This window comes from Oratosquilla oratoria, chromosome 2 (genome assembly GCF_046742065.1).
Source record: "Oratosquilla oratoria isolate Oo_2021 chromosome 2, ASM4674206v1, whole genome shotgun sequence".
NCBI classification, from domain to species: domain Eukaryota; kingdom Metazoa; phylum Arthropoda; class Malacostraca; order Stomatopoda; family Squillidae; genus Oratosquilla; species Oratosquilla oratoria.
In genome coordinates this window covers 64,703,649-64,718,648 of record NC_134778.1, presented here as the reverse complement: position 1 = coordinate 64,718,648, position 15,000 = coordinate 64,703,649, and the positions used below count along the sequence as shown (strand labels likewise).

The window sequence follows — 15,000 nt, the reverse complement described above, 5'->3', positions numbered from 1 at the left end:
TTTTTCCCAATTCTCGGTTGCTGCAAAGAGGTATAGTTCCTCAAGGTGAACGAAAGAAGGGGAGAATGAGTGATAATATAAGATGTCGACATCACAAAGACTTGCATCTTCCCCCCCCCAAAAAAAAAAGAAAATCAAAACAACTCAATCCCTCTGTCGTATCTTGAGAACCGATTCATTGGACAAATGATCCCTTTGGTGACAAACAACTCCTCGACCTGATCCTGATCTAAATCAAGAATGCCATTTTTGCCGCCGCCATTGAGCCTTCAAAGGATATTTTGGGCTCAAGTTTGGAAGAGTCTTACGTTGGTTTCCGTAGGATGTAAACAAAAATGTTGATTTTTTCTTTTTTGAGAAGGAAAATGGCACATTTTCAAAAGAACAAAATAAAAGAAGTTGAGGAATGTTTTTCTCGTTCAAGAATAAGGTCATCGTACATCTTTTTAAGAGGATAAAAACTAAAAGGGTGAGGATTTATTTTCTTTGAGAAAGAGCAAATACGGCAAAGATGGTTGGAAAACTACTTAGGGGAAAGAGAACACAACCCTACGCGAATAACTGCGCTGGCAAAGCGCGGGCGACGCTTGGGAACGGGGAAGAGGGGGAAGGGAGGGGTGGTGGCCAAATCCTCGAGCGCCGAGTTAAACAGGTACAAAGACGGAGCATGCCGACAGGAGACCTTTTGGTCCATATCAAGGTCGGATGCGAAAAAATATAATAATGATAAATAAATATATAAATGAATAAATAAAAAATATAATAAAGTAAATAATGATAAATAACAATAGATAATGATAAATGCATAGGTTTGAAGAGCAAGACAGAAAACATGTTCAGTAGCACACACGGGCAAGACGCTCCCTGTGTTTGTAATCACTTGAACAAACGTGAGTATTAAAATTCACTGGACGTTTAAACAAAAATCTAATCAGACGCGTGGCCAGGATTATTTTTTCTTAAATGAAGATATTTGACGTCGGCCATGACAATATTCATCAAAGGATGCCATTGGGTTGAAAGCGTTAGTCAAGCGCAATCAAATTATATCTTTTAAGCGGGTGGGTGGCTGGCTGGGTGTATATTTTGGCTGCCCGCTTTCCTTATAAGGGGGAAAAGACCTTTTGATGTATGCATGTATGTACGTGCGTACGTATGTATATATGCATATATGTATGTACGTACGTATGTGTGTACGTATGTATATATGCAGATATATACATGGGTACGTATACTGTATATATATATATAAATATATATATATGTATATATATATATATATATATATATATATATATATATATACATATATATATATATTACAAAGGATTACAAAGGCAGAGCATGCCGACAGGAGACCTTTTGGTCCATAACTAGGTTTGATGCGGAAAGATATAAATATATAAACAATTAAATAAGTAGATAAAAGAATAAAATAAATAAATAGATAATGATCAATAATAAGCAAACAAAAATATCAATGACTTATAATAAATAATGAATAAATAACAAAAGATAAACAGACTGATAATAGTAACTAAAGAAATCATTACAAATAAATGAAAATAAAAATAAATAAAAATGGAAGGCATAACAGCATATTTCTTAGGTACTCATCTTAATGAATCTTAAAACTTTGAATTGTACATTGCACTGCCTCTGCAGGAAGTTTATTCCACTCATTAACTACGCGGTTGGCAAAGTTATTTCTACCCGCTTCCAAATAAAATCTACTTTCCTGACAGTTTAAGACCAATGTTTCTTGTCTGATTTGCATTCACTGTGATAATTTCGTCACTTTTGATGTTGTCAATTTCTTTTAGAATCCTAAATACCTGTATCAAATCACCCCTGAGTCTACGCTTTTTTTTTTTTTTTTAGGGAAAATAGATTCATATGTTTTAGTCGACTTTCGTATGATTTATTTCTGATACATGGAATCAGTTTTGTGGTCGCCGTTGTACTTCTTCTTTAATGAGACTCAATGACCATACGGAAACAGTATATTCCAAATGTGGAGGAACAAATGTTTGATATAACTTGTTAATGACAGACAAACTTTTAAAGCCAAAAGATCGTGCAATTAGTCCTAGAATCTTATTTGCCTTCTCTGAGGCGGAAATACACTGTATATATGTATGAATGTATATACATATATATGTATGTATATGCGTATGTATGTATGTATGTATATACGTATGTATCTATGTATACATGCATGTATGTATGTATGTTCAGAACAACAAGGTCAAATCACCCTCACACTTCTGATGTTAGATCTGCCTAGTGTAGGCCATATGGTCTCTTGCAGTCTCCTTCATTCATATGTTCTTATGTAACCCCTCCACTCTACAATCTGTCTTTAAACCTCGCCCACTTTAATCTGGTGATATGATCCCCTCACTCCCCGCCCCGCCGCCCACAACACCAGCCCACGTCACACACACACACACAAAAAAAAAACCCTCTTCATTCAAGACGCGATATCACGGCATGGGGGCGTGGGGGGGAAGGGGGGGGAGAGGAGGAAACGTAGATGGAGAGGAAGGCAGGGGGGGGAGGAATTATGATGACGTCACTGTTGCCATGGATACGCCATAGCTTCCCTCGTCTTCGACCACACGGTCGCACTAGAAAGAAGGCAGACATTAGGTCCTGTCTGTGGTCAGTCGTCGCAGCTCAGAAGTTGACCAACTTTGTAACGCGACGCATGAAACATAAACAAAACAGTTATATATGGTTATATACGGTTATATATGGTTATATACGGTTATATATACCTTTGTATTTTAGCTTTCTGTGTGCGTAAACAATTGTATATGATAAATGGGTACTTGGTCACCGAGGCTGAAATTTACAGCTATCATTGGGGCTCGGGGGCAATTTGGATTGGTTAGTGAGCTAACAACCTTCGTGACGTCATGCCAATTAGATAATGCGGGAAAACCACCAAGGAAAATAATAAAATGATGACCGAGCGCTTTCGTATATTTAGACATCTTCAGGGTACATTTTTTTTAGAATCACGAGTTCATGTGATTTCTCTTGTTAGCTAATGAATCTGTAAGTGTCGAATGTATATTAGCTTCTGTACAGCAAAAATATCAGTCAGTTTTTCAATAAAGCAAAATGCCAAAAGGAAAACGAAACAGTTAAAAGAGTAGGGTATTTCTGATTCCCCAAAACGAGAGAGAGAAAAAAATAGAAAATAGATTTCCGTCAACCCAGTTGACAAAAAGAACGAAAGTCAAGCAGTGGACACAGTTCCATGTCACTGTGAATGCTTCGAAGAAGGATTTGAAATTTCTTCTTGGAATTAGAATATCAAAATGACACAAAGCATGAACCCCTTTGCTACGATCTACAATTTCGTTTCTTTACGCTAACTGACGTTTATTCAACCGAGTTTTAAAATCTGGTGAAATTCTTTTATTTATTTGTTTATTTTTTGTTCCAGAAGGCCTGTTTTATCTACCTTGCTCGCCAGATGTCATATATAAAATATAGATTTGGTTGTGACTTGCAAGGTGGAATACAAACAAGGTGGGGGGTTCATGTTAATTCCTATGTGTATTCTCTCTTCAGAGGCGTTATTCCCACGTGTATTCTCTCTTCAGAGGCGTTATTCCCACGTGTATTCTCTCTTCAGAGGCGTTATTCCCACGTGTATTCTCTCTTTAGAGGCGTTATTCCCACGTGTATTCTCTCTTCAGAGGCATTATTCCCACGTGTATTCTCTCTTCAGAGGCGTTATTCCCACGTGTATTCTCTCTTCAGAGGCGTTATTCCCACGTGTATTCTCTCTTCAGAGGCGTTATTCCCACGTGTATTCTCTCTTCAGAGGCGTTATTCCCACGTGTATTCTCTCTTCAGAGGCGTTGTTCCTATGTGTATTCTCTCTTCAGAGGCATTATTCCCGTGTGTATTCTCTCTTCAGAGGCGTTATTCCCACGTGTATTCTCTCTTCAGGATGTTATTCCCACATGTATTCTCTCTTCAGAGGCGTTAACTAATACATACATACATATACCAAAGGCTTTTTCCCCCTTACAAGGGAGGTAGCCAAAAAACAAAGGCATAAAAACCACTCCCACCCATTCCATCCCTATCACACTCCACTCCCCTCCACCCTCTTCCCTCCCTCTTATCTTGGCACCTCCTGGATGACGGGTCATCCCTGCATCTCGCCCGCTGCCCTGGGTCAGAGGCAGTGTCGCAAGACACAGCACATCCACAGCAAGGCCGATTCATTAATTAATACCTTGTGTAATATAACTCTCCTCAGACTGTGTCATATTCGAAATGTCATCAGTAGATGATAATTGCATCCCATCCGATGTCCGTCCACTGTCAAGCAGCAGTTTCTGCCAACAAAAAGTCCTTTTTGAAACTAAAAAAGAAAAAAAAAAAATGTCTGGTTTCAGTCAGAGTTTTTATTTATCTGTTCATTTACTTATTTTTTGAGTCTGTGATTTTCATTTCTTAAAACAACGTTTTGTAATAATTCTTGGACTTGTCTTTTCATATTTTCTTTTGTCTTTTTTATTTCTTATTCGCTTTCTGGTTACGTCATCTTCCTATAGTCGTGGGCGTTTCATATTAATATGAAGAGTATGTGGCCACAGCGTACAAAAGGCTGACAGGTATCTTCGCTGGGAAATTCTGCTAAAAGCTGTGTGGGAAATTTGTGTGGATCAGAGGCTCTGATGAGGCGATTTCTCCTAACAAGAAAAGAGAGAGAGAGAGAGAGAGAGAGAGAGAGAGAGAGAGAGAGAGAGAGAGAGAGAGAGAGAGAGAGAGAGAGAGAGAGAGAGAGAGAGAGAGAGAGAGAGAGAGAGAGAGAGAGAGAGAGAGAGAGAGAGAGAGAGAGAGAGAGAGAGAGAGAGAGAGAGAGAGAGAGAGAGAGAGAGAGACAGAGAGAGAGAGAAAGAGTGGTGTGTGTGTGTGTGTGAGAGAGAGAGAGAGAGGGGGAGAGAGAGGGAGAGAAAGACAGAGAGAGACAGAGAGAGAGAGAGAGAGAGAGAGAGAGAGAGAGAGAGAGAAAGAGAGAGAGAAAGACAGAGATAGAGAGAGAAAGAGAGAGAGAGAAAGACAGAGATAGAGGGAGAAAGACAGAGAGAGAGAGAAAGAGTGGTGTGTGTATGTGTGTGTGTGTGTGTGTGTGTGTGTGTGTGTGTGTGAGAGAGAGAGAGAGAGAGAGAGAGAGAGAGAGAGAGAGAGAGAGAGAGAGAGAGAGAGAGAGAGAGAGAGAGAGAGAGAGAGAGAGAGAGAGAGAGAGAGAGAGAGAGAGAGAGAGAGAGAGAGAGAGAGAGAGAGAGAGAGAGAGAGAGAGAGAGAGAGAGAGAGAGAGAGAGAGAGAGAGACGAACTTCCAAAGATGCCTAAGGCAAGGTGGATCTTGCTCGCCGTGATGTCAGATCGCCATCTCTTTGTCTCCTCTCCGTAGCTATACTTATCAAAAGTTATTCTTACGCCTGAGGAGGTGCTCTGTCTTGCTGCATTGCTTCTGACCCAAGCAGTGGGGCGGAGGGCAGGGATGCTCCTCTCCTTCATCCACAAGGAGCTCAGATACAGAAGGGAAAGCAATTGGGGTGAAGGGTGCGTGTGTGCTTTCGTGCGTGTGTGCCTTGGTTGGCTACCTCCTTATAAGAGGAAAGAGGCTTAATGGAATATATATTTATGTGTGTATATGTATGTATGCATGTATGTATGTATGCATGTATGTATGTATGCATGTATATATGTATGCATTTATGTATTCGTGTATGTATGTATATATGTATGTGTGTATGTATGTATGCATGTATGCATGTATGTATGTATGCATTTATGTATGTATGGCTGTATGTATGTATGTATGCATGTATGTATGTATGTATGTATGCACGTATGTATGCACGTATGCATTTATGTATGAAGAATGGACGACAAAACGAGTGTCAGGGTGGTAAGATAAACACCGAGAATCGTTGAAGTTTTTATTTACTGACGTTTCGCTCTTAACAGAGCTTCTTCAGAGTGTACAAACCCTGACACGCATTTATGTATGTATGTATGTATGTATGTATGTTTACTCCTGCACTATCAACTGGCAATGAAGAAGCTTTACAACCACACACTCTTTATAATGATGTCATATTCTCATGTTCAAAGATACTATAGGCTCTTCTCGATTAAATAACGACTGGACTCGAACCCTGGACAGGTATATTTCCAAGAACTTTCTTTCAGATCTCCACCGTAGCGTGCTGGTAGCGTCCTAGTCTCGTAATGCATGGCCCAGGGTTCGAGTCCTATGGAAGGAGTTTAGTAAAAGTCAATCTTGGGATCAATCGAGGTCTTGATACTAGAACCACTAGCGGACTCAGTTCGATCTATTAAATAGAGCTGTCAGGTATTTATCAGAACAACAAAATACATCACTGAAAGGAAAAATTTAAATCCTCTTTTCCTAATTTTTCCGTCCTTTTCCGAAGATTACCAATGCCAGTCGTAAACATTTGAAAAAAGTACTTCTTTCTCAAGCGTCACAACACGAAAGTCTCGTTTTTTTTTATTATATCGTTCTCATATTCTGTCGAGTTCTTGTAAAAAAGATTTCATACGAAAAAGCTGGAAGTCTTCAGGCCGAGTAAAAAAGGGATCGAAGCTAAATCCTCTTAGCATTTTGTGTGAAAATGTACCGAGTAAGCAAACCATTAATGACTCCACAGTAAAGTGTGTGTATGTGTGTTTGTGTGTGTGTGTGTCTGTGTGTAGGGGGGAAGTAGATTGCATAAGAACATAAGAATGAAGGAGACTGCAAGAGACTATAAGGCCTACACTAGGCAGCTCCGTAGACCTACACTATGCAGCTCCGTAGGCCTACACTAGGCAGCTCCACATTGGCTCTGTTTTTTGGTCACCAAATGACATGATAAGGAAATCCAAGTCTATCAAATCCATTCTTCCCGCGCGTGTGTGTGTCTACGAATACGTGTCTAACTTAACCTATTTCTTTGTTTGCTTATTTTATTTATTATTATTCATATTATTACAATATTATTTATTCATTCCTTTATCATTATATATATATATATATATATATATATATATATATATAATATATATATATAATATATATATATATATATATATGATTTTGCATCCGACCTAGTTATGGACCAAAAGGTCTCCTGTCGCCATGCTCCTCTGTAATCCTTTGTGTATGTGTGTGTGTATGTGTGTTTGTCTCCGTTCAAATATATATGTGTGCATGTTTGTGTGTACACATGTGTGTGTGTATGTTTACCTAATTGTAGTATACAGGAAAGGAATAACGCTCGTGGAGCCCCGTCTCCCACTATCTAACTAGCCATACCTAGACTCAAATTCATGTACGATTCCAACGTGGTCTATGTCCTTAATTTAAAGTGATCATATATAGATTTGAATTCATGTATTATTCTAGCTAGGGGTATATCACCTAAGCCATTCCAAGCATTTATGCACATTTATGAGAATATGTATTACTTTACATCTTTTAGCCATGTAGTCTTTCTTAATTTATTCCCATGACGTCTTAAAGCCCCCCTATCCCAAATCAAGATATATCTTTTGCCAATTATGTAGTCTGTCCCCTTTAGCAACCTGAACATTGTAATCATGTCACCCCTTTCTCTTCGATCTTTCAAAGTTGGTAAGCCTAGAGGTTTTAGTCTCTCCTCATATGGTTTACCTGCCAGGCTGGGGGCCAGTTGGGTTGCAGCCTTTTGTATTCTCTCAGTCTTGCTTATATCCTTCACTCTGTGTAGGGGACCATACCACAGACGTATAATCTAGTCTTGGACGGATTAGGATTCTTATGAGTTTTCTTTTCTATCATCTCTTTGTCTATATACTGGAAAGCCACTGTGTGATTCACCAAGGTCTTGGATCACGTGTTGGACTCATGACCGACAGCTATCCCCTCCTCCTCCGGAAGAGAGCTCAAAGCTCATGTATGACCGATCTATGGATAAAGCTGTGAGCTTACACTCACACACACACCTAATTCCCCGCCCACGAGAGTTGGAGTAACGACCCACAGCTCAGTGATACTGAAATTATTTCAACCCTGGGCGGGATTCGAACCCGGACCGCCGTAGTGGCGGCCGCGAACGCTATCACTGTGTGTGTGTGTGTGTGTGTGTGTGTGTGTGTGTGTGTGTGTGTATGTGTGTGTGTGTATGCGTATAACTGCATGTGTCTACACATGTATGTGTGTTCTGTGGGCATGTGTATTTAAATAGTTGTATTTACCTACTCGTAGTATACGGGGTTCAAGCTACGTTCGTGGGATCCCGCCTGTTTGGCTCTACTCATCAAACTTTGCCTTAAATGTGTTTATGTTTTTTTGGTCTTCATTATATCTTAATTCAATTTGTTCTGTATATCTTCACGTCTATGTGGAAAAGTCATACTTACTGACATCTTTCAAACAAGTTTGCTTTTTCACCATTCCATTCTTGTTGATCTTTTGCTTAGGAATTCTCTCTGTTCTTTTCGATATTCCTTTTTCCGGACTAAATATCATTATTATTGTGTCGCTTTTTTTTCTCTCTCTTCCATCTTCCAGTGTTGGAAATCCTTGTTTTCCTCATTTTGAAGTATGGAAGACAAATGAGTGGAAGGGCGGTGAGCTAAACACCGAGAACAGTTGGAGTTTTATTCACTGACGTTTCGTCCATACCAGGACATTCTTAAAGTACAAAGGACTTTGAGAATGTCCTGGTAAGGATGAAACGTCAGTGAATAAAACTCCAACTGTTCTCTGTGTTTAGCTCATCGCCTTTCCACTCATTTGCTCATTTTCCCTGATATGTCTTGATTAGATTTGGGATCATCTAGGTTCGTCTTTGCAATATTCTCTCTATTTTCTTTAAAATTTTCTTTATGTGTGGTAACCATGCCATTGCTGCATACTCCTGTCTTGGGCGGATCAGATCTTCAGTTATCATCTTCATCCAATCCTCTTCAATTTAGAGAAAATCAAAGGTCTTCAAAGTCACTTTCCTTATTTGTGGTCTTGAGCGCCTGGGGCCGAATTTATAAAAAGATTCTAACACCCAAGTCTAGACATAAATCTTCAAAATGACGGAGATTTGACCTAAGTCTCTATTTCGGCGACCTAAACGCTCATGTCTAGACATTCTAGACCATCTTTTCCGACCATAGCACCCCCTGTTGTCATGTCTAAGCAATCTAGCACCCCTATCTTGTTATTAGAAGGATAAAAAGAAAGTGAAGTTTGCTACTTGATGATTTATTTTCTTAATTCCTTAGAACTGAAACAAATTGACAGTATTGTTTGTAGAAGAAATTAAGAACGCCTTAGAAAAATAGAATAGCATGTAAAAAGTCAAGTATGCACAACTAGGTAATCAATGATACATGTATCAATGTGACTTTTGTGTGCATCACTTCCCAGCACACCCTATAATTGATTGCAGTACCCCAGGTTCGCTGGTCTAGACATTCTAGACATAATGATAATCATTTAGGTCGCCGACATAGGGATTTGGGTAAAATATCCGCCATGTTGAAGATTTATGTCTAGACTTAGGATCTTTTATAAATTCGGCCCCTGGCTCATCCATCCAGCTATCAGAAACCTCTCAATCTATAATAGTAAACTGTTGGCGTATTTGGAAAAATTCGAATCCCGCACGCCTCTCAGATCCCCAGCAGCGACCGTCATCTAACCCAGCAGTCCAAGCGTACATGACGACGGCTTCGGCAGCAGATAATCAGCGCCTCCTGGCGTAGCACACTCCTCACCTTCCTCATTCAACCTATACCTTCCACTGTCGTTGAAAGTAACACAATAACAACATTTAAAAATCGCCTAGATAAATACTTAGACTCTAATCCGCAAATAAAATATCATCCCTTGCAATAAAAGATCTGACAGCCCGGCATTTAATTGTAATTGGATAGGATAGTGGTAGCAGTAGTGTTAGTTCATCTTCTATCGCCTAGTTACCCTGTTTTCTTAACTGTAGCTTAGTATAGTAAACACAAACAGCCTCGTTAGGGCCAAGTAGGCCTGCTGTTGTTTGTTCTTCCTTTGTGTACTCGCTGGCTACTTCGACCCTTGGGAGGTCGATCTTCATCATTCGTTGTTTAAGAAGAAATCAGTGCGACAGGTAACTTTCTCCTCTCGCTTCCGTAGAGGGACGCCTAGGCCTACGACAGGCAGAGGGGACGTAGCGAGTTATCACAGGCTCCCTGTTGACTTCAGAACATCGATTCCCCCCACGGGATCCTGTTGACTGTTACCCTCCCCCTCACTCCCCCTCCCCCGCCGTCGCTCCTGAAATAGAAACGTTCGTCGATTGATGAAGGCGCCTGAAAGGGGGAGACGCTTAACATAAGAACATAAGAATGAAGGAGACTGCAAGAGACCATAAGGCCTACACTAGGCAGCTCCGTATCCATCACCACCTGTCATCCCCATCCATAAAGTTGTCTGATCGTTTATTAAAACAAATGATAGTTTCAGCACTTACTACATGGTTACTAAGTCTATTCTATTCGTCGACCACCCTATTAGTAAACCAATTCTTGCCTATTTCCTTCTTAAATCTAAATTTGTCCAGTTTATAACCATTACAGCGACTTCCGCCTCCTGTCTCCCGTCTCCCGCTTCCCGTTTTGACAGCCCCCCCCCCCACGGCTCTCATCCCAATTGACGAGAGGGGGGGGGGGAAATGACAGTAGTCTTGAGGGGGAGGGAGGGCCCCCTTATTGGCCCGTTTCCATGGCAACGCGTCGATCCGATCAAGGGAACTACCTCCGGGCTTGTTTGCCCCCTTCCCCCCGTTTTTTCGTCACAGGATCCTAAAAAACCTCCCTCCCCTACTCCCACATAACCTCCCCATCCCAACCCCACCCCATTTCTCCTCCCCTCCCAACCCCCTCATACTTACTTAAACACAGGTCATTGCTCGATCATTATAATTTTTTCCAAGCTTTCGAGTCCTGCTCACGGCAAACTTCCTCGTTATTATCAGTCTTACGCGGCTTCCAGGTAGTTGGTTAAATCTAAATTACTGCGGCGTGCAAACTAGATTCTAAGTTACCACATCCTTTGCGTGGACTGTGAAAGTCTACAATAAAATTCGGCTTCATCTGTTCATTACGGTCTCTATCTTCCCATTCCGAGATCAGTCTGTGATAAAAAACTAATCAAATCTAAGTGCAAGAAAAAGAAAACCCACTAGAATGAAATATTAAGGATTAAAAATAATCTTGGGTTTGTTGAATTAATCAACACTCCCCTCCCTCTCTCTCTCTTTCTATGTGTGTGTGTGCGTGTGTGCGTGTGTGTGTGTGTGTGTGTGTGTGTGTGTGTGTGTGTGTGTGTGTGTGTGTGTGTGTGTGTGCGCGCGCGTGTACAAAACCAGAATAAACCGCAAAATGATGCCACATATTTCGTTTTTAGAAAGCTTCCTGGCATGTGGAAAATCTATAATTCTATAAATTACCCGATCTCACTATCTGTTCTATAAATTGAGATACGTGGCAAGATGATTTAGTTCCTTTAGGTGTGAAATATTTAATCATTCTGAGGGGACCAACCTAATCATTATAACAAACTTAGTAACCATGTAGTGAGCGCTGAAACTATCAGTTGTTTTAAGAAACGGTTAGACAACTTTATGGATGGTAATGGTAGGTGGTCATGGATATGGAACTGCCTAGTGTAGGCCTCATGGTCTCTTGCAGTCTCCTTCATTCTTATGTTCTTATGTATAAAAAACAATGAGACGGGATACCAGGGACCCGAAATTTTATCCAAACAATCTTTTACCGTTATTTCTGTAAGGAAATGCAGTTTGGGGGCATTAACGTTATATATAGTCCACATGCATCCTATATATTTCCTAAACTGTCGATATTTGCGGCCGATTTCAGAAGATGGTAGCTAATGGTTGTCTATGAATGATCACACCGAAAATCCTGATTCCGGGAAATTCTTCGGCCATAATTTCTCTTAATGAGACGTGAGAGGACACAAGGACACTTGGAGTGAGGTTACAAACAAGATGTGAAGGACATAAGCTTGCACCAAATTGCACGAAAGCACGAGAGCACACGACACAGCTCTAGTTACCTTGACCCTTGGGTTAGGAGGAGATAAGGTCGGTTTTTGCGATGTTTCTTGTGGCCTATTTCGGATCCCACGTTTAGATCCTACAGCAAGAAGGACAGGGATAGCGAAATTGAACCCAATTCGTCCAAACTATTCTGTTGAGCGGGTTATGGCGTCGTTACTTGCGGCGTAGGTCGAGGGGATGGCGGTTCGAATCCTGCCACCGGCGAAGTTGAACCAAGGGCATTATGGTTCATTAAATTCCACGCTACAAAGCCCTCTGTGAGGGACACCGTCCTAGCCTCCCGATAGGGGGGAGTTTGTGACGTTAAACCATATCATTTCTTCTTAAATGATGATGATGTTCATTTCAGGTATCCTGCCTCCATCGCTACAGACGCCTTGTCCACACTAGCGGTTTTTGACCTCCGCGGTTCAATAACAATGTAAGGCAATGGAGGCTTTCACACATAAATGCGTAGTTTTTTCTTGAGTATACGTTACCGCATCGGTTCCCACGCGGTTCAAACCAATAGTGTGGACAGAGGCTTATTGTATATTTCTTCGTTAACAAAGAACACTGTTAAGAACAAGAACAGATAATACTTATCAAGCGGTTGGATAGAGTACTGTATCAATAAACGGGGATATTTTATCTTAATCCTTATTGTATATTCACTCACGCATTAATACTCTATCGGCGCAGGCATAATACTAAAGACTTACTGTGATATTCTTAAAAAAATTCTTTCCTTGTATAAATCTTATGTAAATCCTTCGAAGGGAAATATTCATATAAGGAAAGAATTTTCTAAGAATACCACCGTAAGATTTTTACGGTGATATTCTTAAAAAAATATTTCCTTATTATAAATCTTTCCATTCTAAAGATTTATATAAGATTTATAGATGGAAAGATTTTTTTTTAGAATACCACCGTAAGATTTTTACGGTGGTATTCTTAAAAAAAATATTTTCTTATATAAATCTTTCCCCTCCAAGGATTTATATAAGGAAAGATTTCTTTAACAATACCACAGCTCTAATCTTAATTACATCAGGTTCTGAAAGCGACTGGATCCCGAAGAATGTCCTGGAATACGTTCCAGTAATGTTACTACATTCCAGGACAGCGTGCACTGGAATCTTTCAACCTTCCAGGACTGCGGTATTGTCTTTGTCTTCATATCTTACTGGTCTGGAAGGGTCACTCGTTCGAGTCGTCAGAGACTTGGCCTCGGAAAGATAGGGACAGAAGAATTCATAAGAAAACGAAGCTGGGCCCAGGTGGTCGCCGGTCAGTTGCACGTAGTCTTTGGAAGTCGCTGGTTGTCGGTAATAAGATAGATCAATAGATAGATCAATAGATAGATAGATATATTACAACACACGCTGAAGAGTCCCCAGTACATAGATTTTGATCTTATCAACCACGTTTACTTTTTTTCATCTCAGTTCCTTGCGTGGGTTTTGTGTCGCCGACCGATCGCTTGATTTTCGGTCGAAGGTGGTCGGAAACAGGTTGTAAGCTTGGTGTGACTGGGGCTTAAGACAAACCGCACTGTGCCTCTTGGATTTACTGGAAAAGCTTTTCAAAGAACCGTCCTAAAACGGGGGCACATAGTTACTTGAATGGACCCATTTATCATTACAGTAACTCAAAGGCACATGTAATGAATGCATTGCGCTTCCAGAATGAGGCGATTCTATTCCTTATTTAGCAACGGGGAGCCAGAGGAATGAGTATAATAACCACATTGAAGCCAGAATGTAGGGGTAAGTACCTCTGCAGGAAATAAGTTGATCGAGTGAAATTAGACCTTTTTCGCCGTAAGGATGTCAAAGGGCAAACAATTCCGACTGTCGTCCCCGGATTCGAACCGAGACTCGTGAAACCACAAAGCCATCGTACGAGTCTCGGAATTATTTGATCGGAATTATTTGATCGACATCACCGTCACTGGTGATTCTATTCAGGTCAGAGGACAAGTTCTCCTCGTGGGAAAAGAGATTGAGAACATCCTAGTCTGGTTGAGCAAGTGTCTACATAGGCACTTGGAAAGATAGCATCATTTGAATTTATCAGTGACGAAATACGCTGAAACTTTTATAGTTCCTATTTCTGTATCTTCCTTCTTCGTCAGTTCAAGATAGCATAAACTTTATTAGAATACCTCAGTAATGTAGCATATAAGAACATAAGATTTAAGGAGACTGCAAGAGACCATATGGCCTACACTAGGCAGTTCCATGTCCATTACCACCTGTCATCCCCATCCATAAAGTTGTCTAACCGTTTCTTAAAACAACGCTCACTACATGGTTACTAAGTCTATTCCATTCGTTGACCACCCTATTAGTAAACCAAATCTTGCCTATTTTCTTAAATATAAATTCGTCCAGTTTAAATCCATTATTGCGAGTCCTGTCCTGTTGTCTTGATATGATGACCTTGTGTGCGTCACCCTTGTTAAAGCCTTTGATCCATTTGAACACCTCTATTGGATCACCCCGCACTCTGCGTCTTTCCAGTATCGATTCAAGGCCTGATTTCTCGCACCATCAATCCCTGACACCTCTTCTACGCATACCATGACCATTATTCGAAAACAATTAATCGAAAAAAAAAAATATTCGAACAACAATTAATCGAAACACAGTTATTCGAATAGAAAAATGTTCGAGCGAAAATTGTTATAATAGGCAATTGTTATAAGTGTAAGTTATTCGAAGTGTTGTTAGGTTAGGTTAGGTTAGGTTAGGGTAGGTTATTTATATTATTCACACTGTCTGAATAAAGAATTTTGCATTTCGAATAATTATCACTTCGTATTATTGTCCTTTCTAATAACTTTCGTTCTAACAATTTTCCATTAGAATAAATGT

At 40.3% G+C, this 15,000-nt stretch overlaps 1 protein-coding gene across 2 annotated transcripts in view; it reads right to left on the bottom strand.

The window, feature by feature from the left end:
• Nucleotides 1–15,000, bottom strand: part of LOC143039617 (uncharacterized) — a 349,509-nt gene that overhangs the window by 34,486 nt on the left and 300,023 nt on the right. The gene's annotated exons all lie outside the window — the stretch shown is intronic.